The sequence below is a fragment of the Hydra vulgaris genome, chromosome 14 (assembly GCF_038396675.1).
Source record: "Hydra vulgaris chromosome 14, alternate assembly HydraT2T_AEP".
Taxonomy (NCBI): Eukaryota; Metazoa; Cnidaria; class Hydrozoa; order Anthoathecata; family Hydridae; genus Hydra; species Hydra vulgaris.
This window is the reverse complement of record NC_088933.1, coordinates 31,661,181-31,668,107: the sequence shown is the minus strand read 5'-3', so window position 1 is coordinate 31,668,107 and position 6,927 is coordinate 31,661,181. Positions and strand designations below refer to the sequence as shown.

The window sequence follows — 6,927 nt, the reverse complement described above, 5'->3', positions numbered from 1 at the left end:
CACATTAATAACTTGATATATTATCTAAAATATTAAATACAAATTTATCAATATATATTTTAACTTTGACTCCGTATCAGCAACGTCATTGCTTATAGGTAACGACATAAAGACCGCATTAACATCAGTTGAGTTCTTTTTAAAATCTGTCACAACACAAGTACCAGAAAAGGAAAGTCAAGTAAAGCCTACAAATACCTAAAAAAAGACACGAAAAAAAAAATTACAATTTCTAATTACGAAAGTACTATTTGCATTTTATTGTTAGTAGAATTAGGATAATAATAATAGAAAATATATATTCTGTCTACAGAATAATTAAAAAAGATTATAAAAAGGCTAGACAACACAATGTATACATTGTTACTATAGTAACGCTGGCAAATAACACCACAACTTAATAAGATATTTTATTAACTTAAATACTTGGGCTAAAAAGATTTTATTTATTACAATATTTGAACAATCAAGGGACAATTATAGTTAAACAATTTGAGCAACTATATCATAAAATAGCAAGCAACTCGTAAAATATTTCTAAGAAATGGTCATTATCATTTGTGGTATTAAGAAATACGTAAGAGCTCAGTAATTACATAAGTTTTATTAAATCTCCCTCTCATCTAAGAGAGAGGGAGAGAAAGAAAGTGTTTCCAAAGCAGCATGTTAACAAATGTAAAAAAGCACGGAATAAATAGTATTAACTGGTTTTATTATGTTACCAGTGAACAAAATTATTTTTACCTTGATTAAAAGCTAATTTCCAGCATTTCTTAATTAGGCTCCAGCTTCTCTCTAACTGTTGACTAATCATTAATAGAGTAAATTTCACATCATACTAAATTTACAAAATTAAAACCATGTTTCAACAGTTAGCTAACTAATCAAAAGATGACAAAGGGAAGACAAACTAAAAAAAAAAATGAAAAAAGAACATAATCATGATAGAAATAATAAAAAAAAAAAAAATTATTTAGATTTAAAAGTGTTAATTGTTACTATAAATAGTTAAACTCATACTTTGCTTTGTTCTAAAGTGTCTAAAGTAAAATCAAATTAACAGACATAACACTGCTTGACACTGAATTCTGTCAAGTAAGTTTTCTGCACGCCGAGTTGCATTTCTTACATTTCAACAATGATTAATTTCATCCTGCCTAGATCTATTTTTTTCATTTGACAACTATTTTCAAGTTGCCTATTAGCATTTACATTAATAACTTCGTTGAGCCTAATACTATCTATTTCAATTTCACTGTTATCATTAAACATATTACCAGTAATCTTACTATTGTTACAATTGAATAAATGAACGTAAAGAATCTTACAAATTGTGATCTTTTCTAATCAAAGACTATATTTAAACTTAAGATTTATTGAAATCCATATCTTTTTATATGTTTACATACATAAGTCGTTTATCAAAAATATTAAACAATATTTATTTACATCAATTATTTTTAATTTAACAAAGAATCTACAATGCACAAAATTATTTTTACCTTAATGAACAAAAACAATAAATGCACAATCTTGTATAAAAAATTGAAGCAATGTCAGTCAGTATATTTTACTCTAAAGTAATTATATATATATATATATATATATATATATATATATATATATATATATATATATATATATATATATATATATATATATATATATACTGAAATATAGGCAGATTTAAGTTTATAAACTTTCGTGTCAACAAATTACAGTCAGTTTTCCATGTTAAATACATAAAATATATATCTAATATTAGTAAACGACCGGGGCTATGGCTGGGGCTAGGTTTGATAACACATAGCCATGACCAGGGCCAGGTTTATGATCAGGGCTGCATTAATATTGATAGATCCTATAAAAATGTTATCTTTAATTAAAATTTATGATATGAATTTTATTTAAAAACAATATTTTATAGGATCTATCAATTTTAATGCAGCCCTGGCCGGGTTTATGACCGGGGTTGCATTTATATTGATAGATCCTATAAAAGTATTGTTTTTAATTATAACTCATATCATAAGTTTCAATTAAAAATAACATTTTTATAGGATCTATCAATATTAATGCAGCACTTATCATAAACTCATCCCTGGTTGCGGCTATGTGTTACCTGGCCCCGGCTATAGCCCCGGTCGTTTACTATCTAATATAATATATATCAAATATAAAATAAATCCAATATAAAATAAAACAAAATAGTAAACTTACTCAAACCAGTATCAGTTACACCATGTGAAGTAACTAAAAAACACTTCAGTTCTTTTCAATCGCTCTAAAAAATAACTTTCAGCTCTTTCCAATAGCCTTAAAAAATAGAACAAAACTTGCGTAGCTGAGTTGCCTAGTTTATAAGAATCTGAAAACAGATAAGTAAAAAACCAAGAACAAACAAACATTTATTTGTTAGAACTACTACATTTAAACAAATTAAATTAAACAAAAAAAACCGCCAATTCTCCTTAAAAGCTAAAGAAAATTTTCAGCTCAAATTTGCTTGCAGACCTTGCTTTTAAAACCATGTGAATAAGAAACACATTTAGAAAAGCCTAGAAACTACTTAAAAATTACATATGCAACGTTGAAGTTTGAACTTTGACTGGACTAATTATTAGCAGATGTTTTTCAAAAATTCATAAAAATTTACATACATTTGGTCTTTTATATCGCATAAATCCATCATATGATAAATCTGAAATAAAAAAATGTAATGGATAAGTAAATACAAAGATAAACATCATATATGAATCAAAAATCAATATATCTGATAGAGATAAGATGTCATGATAAGAGAGTAGTAGTGGTTAAATATTGTTATTTCATTTTAGCTTTTAGAAAACAAATCATGTTGGTACGTCATGGTTCTAAAAATTCAAATTGAGATATAAACAAAATGTATATACGGCAAAATGATTTTTCTTGAGTGGCTTTTAGTGAATGATTAAAAGCAGTGAGTTTCAATAATAAAACCACTTATAATTTTTAACAATAGACACCAACATAAAGGTAAGCCAAATGTAACAACATTAGTAACATAAATAACAACTTTACGCAAAATCTTGCTCAACACGTTTGTCAAGTCACACACTTTGAAAACATGGAAACAACATAATATAAACATATATAATAACTATAAAACACAATACATTTATTTAACTTTATATAACATATATAAACACCTCATATAATATTTATATACACAATAGATACATTTTATACTATTTTAATGACACATTTATAAAATGATTACATAACACATATTACCTCATACATATGTAAAATTTTTAACTTTGAACATAATATTAACATATATGCAAACTATAAACATATATAACTTGAATTGTGCGAACAAAAAATTTAAAAATAACATGAAAAAATCTAAAAAGATTCATATATATATTGATATATAAAAACATATACCTCGTAATAAAATATCAAATTATAATCATATTTAATTTAAATCAAATACTTATTGAATAAAGAGCAAAAAACAGAGAGAAGAACTGCAATCCTTATAACAAAATTTAACGTTAAGCAACAACAAAATGTCAGTGTTGGCTGGAAATTTTAATTTATTTTTCTAAATTTTTTAAAACAGTACAAAAAAAGGTAATAGCATAACAGAAATGTTAACAAAATAATAATCAACATAATAAAATAAGCAAGGTATGAAATGATAGGATTTAACGTATATTTGAATTATATTATTTTAGGACTTGAATTATATTAATTTAGGACTTCATAAAACTAAATAAATTTAAAAGTAGTAATAAATATTTTTATGATAAAGTTTTAGTAACTTTTTTAGTACTGCAAGAAAGTACTGTAACTGTATTGGAGATATGCGATACTGCTTTAGCAGAACGATATCTCTTCATACAACTTTTCATGTATTCCTGACTATTCCTTTTCATTCCAGACAAACTTTTTACTAAATTTCTCAAGAGAAAACTTTTTAATGAGTAGGTACAAACGGCGGGGCGGAGCGGATCAGCGGGGCGGATCATTTAAACGGTACAAACGGCGGGGCGGATCATTTAAACGGTACTTAAGCGAATCATATTTCATAAAATAAACACAAAAAATACAATTTAGATATAGTTTAATTTCATTAAAAAATATAATATTTAGAAGATTTTTCCATATTATAATTTTATTGAATTTTATTATATTTTATAAATTTTATGAACTCAAAAAACAAAGTGACCCTCCAATTTATATCCGCACAATTATATTAAGTGATCCGCCTAATATTTTAATTGTTTGTATCAAATTCTATAAACTTTAATGATTGTAGTACCAAAAAACAACGTGATCCGCCAATTTGTATCAAGTGATCCGCCAAACTTTATGAAGTGATCCACGGAATACTTTCATTGCTTGAATCGAATTCTATAAATTTTAATGGTTGTTCTACAAAAAAACAACATGATCCGCCAAATTATATTAAGTGATCCGGCAAATATTTTGATTGTTTGAATCAAACTCCTTTAATTTTAATGATTGTTCTACCAAACAACAACGTGATCCGCCAATTTGTATCAAATGATCCGCCAAATTTTATGAAGTGATCCACCTAATATTATGATTGTTTGAATAAAATTCTATAAATTTTTATGGTTGTTCTACAAAAAAACAACGTGATCCGCCAATATGAATCAAGTAATCCGCCAAATTTTATGAAGCGATCCGTCTATTATTTTAGACGTTTGAATCAAATTCTATAAATTTTAATGGTTGTTCTACAATAAAACAATATCATCAGCAAATTTATATCAAGTGATCCGCCATAGTTTATGAAGTGATCAGCCTAATCTTTTGATTATTTGAATCAAACTCTATAAGTGGTAATGGTTGTTCTACAAAAAAACAACATGATCCGCCAATTTATATCAAGTGATCCGCCAAATTTTATGAAGTGATCCGCCTAATATTTTGATTGTTTGAATCAAACTCTATAAGTGGTAATGGTTATTCTACAAAAAAACAACATGATCCGCCAAATTATATCAAGTGATCCGCCATATTTTATAAAGTGATCAGCCTAATATTTTGATTTTTTGAATCAAACTCCTTTAATTTTAATGATTGTTCTACCAAAAAACAACGTGATCCGCCAATTATATCAAGTGATCCGCCAAATTTTATGAAGTGATCCGTCTAATATTTTGATTATTTGAATCAAACTCTATAAGTGGTAATGGTTGTTCTACAAAAAAACAACATGATCCGCCAATTTATATCAAGTGATCCGCCAAATTTTATGAAGTGATCCGCATAATATTTTGATTGTTTGAATCAAATTCTATAAATTGTTATGGTTGTTCTACAAAAAACAACGTGATCCGCCAATTTGTATTAAGAGATCCGCCTAATATTTTGATTATTTGAATCAAGCTCTATAAATTTTAATGATTGTAGTACCGAAAAACAACGTGATCCGCCAATTTATATCAAGTGATCCGCCTATAATTTTGATTGTTTGAATCAAACTCCTTTAATTTTAATGGTTGTTCTACCAAAAACCAACGTGATCCGCCAATTATATCAAGTGATCCGCCAAATTTTATGAAGTGATCAGCCTAATATTTTGATTATTTGAATCAAACTCCTTTAATTTTAATGGTTGTTCTAAAAAAAAAAAACGTGATCCGCCAATATGTATCAAGTGATCCGCCAAATTTTATGAAGTGATCCGCCTAATATTTTGATTGTTTGAATCAATCTCTATAAGCGGTAATGGTTGTTCTACAAAAAGACAACATGATCCGCCAATATATATCAAGTGATCCGCCAAATTTTATGAAGTGATCCGCATAATATTTTGATTGTTTGAATCAAATTCTATAAATTTTTATGGTTGTTCTACAAAAAACAACGTGATCCGCCAATTTGTATTAAGAGATCCGCCTAATATTTTGATTATTTGAATCAAGCTCTAAGAATTTTAATGATTGTAGTACCGAAAAACAACGTGATCCGCCAATTTATATCAAGTGATCCGCCTAATATTTTGATTGTTTGAATCAAACTCCTTTAAGTTTAATGATTATTCTACCGAAAAACAATGTGATCCGCCAATTATATCAAGTGATCCGCCAAATTTTATGAAGTGATCCGCCTAATATTTTGATTGTTTGAATCAAACTCTATAAGTGGTAATGGTTATTCTACAAAAAAACAACATGATCCGCCAAATTATATCAAGTGATCCGCCATATTTTATGAAGTGATCAGCCTAATATTTTGATTTTTTGAATCAAACTCCTTTAATTTTAATGATTGTTCTACCAAAAAACAACGTGTTTAGCCAATTATATCAAGTGATCCGCCTAACATTTTGATTGTTTGAATCAAACTCTTCAAAGTTGAATGATTGTTTTACAAAAAAAAAACAAAAAAAAAACGTGATCCGCCGATTTATATCAGGCGATCTACCTACGCCAATTTTCAATTTTAAACAATGAGGTGGCATACCTGAAGGAGTTAAGCTGTTTCATAACTCAACAGGAAAATAATTTCTTTCATTAAGGTCATCAGTATCAATTTGATCAACATTTTGATAAATTTTGACCTCACCCGGCAGATATTGAAGCACAACTTCATTGATTGATAATGCAGATTTAATGTTTATTGCTTAAAAACAAAATGTGTCTTGACAATACAAAAAAAAAAAAAAACGCAATGTATTAAAACCATATAGAAATAATATTAAAGTTTACCTTTTATAAATATTACCCGTAAAGAAAATTATTCTTATCTTAATTGTTTTGAATTGGATTTCATGTCACAAACTGTTAGAATATGATCAATAAAGTAAATTTCAAATCTTGATAATTTACTAAATTTAAACCATACTTCATCAGTTGGCAAACTAAACCAAAGTAATGATGCAAGGTAGAAGAACGCGGTAGAACT

At 27.2% G+C, this 6,927-nt stretch overlaps 1 long non-coding RNA gene across 2 annotated transcripts; it reads right to left on the bottom strand.

Annotated features, from left to right (window-relative positions):
- On the bottom strand, positions 1 to 3,956 carry LOC136090659 (uncharacterized). 2 transcript variants are annotated; one of them, XR_010643612.1, is made up of 5 exons: positions 2,661 to 3,956; positions 2,221 to 2,316; positions 1,503 to 1,575; positions 745 to 910; positions 1 to 198 (listed from the first exon to the last, which is right to left on the bottom strand). It is a non-coding gene; the product is annotated as an uncharacterized LOC136090659 (long non-coding RNA). The 2 variants fall into 2 exon arrangements; XR_010643611.1 differs by having other exon boundaries at positions 2,221 to 2,368; positions 2,661 to 3,591.
- Between the last annotated feature and the right edge of the window lie 2,971 nt (positions 3,957 to 6,927).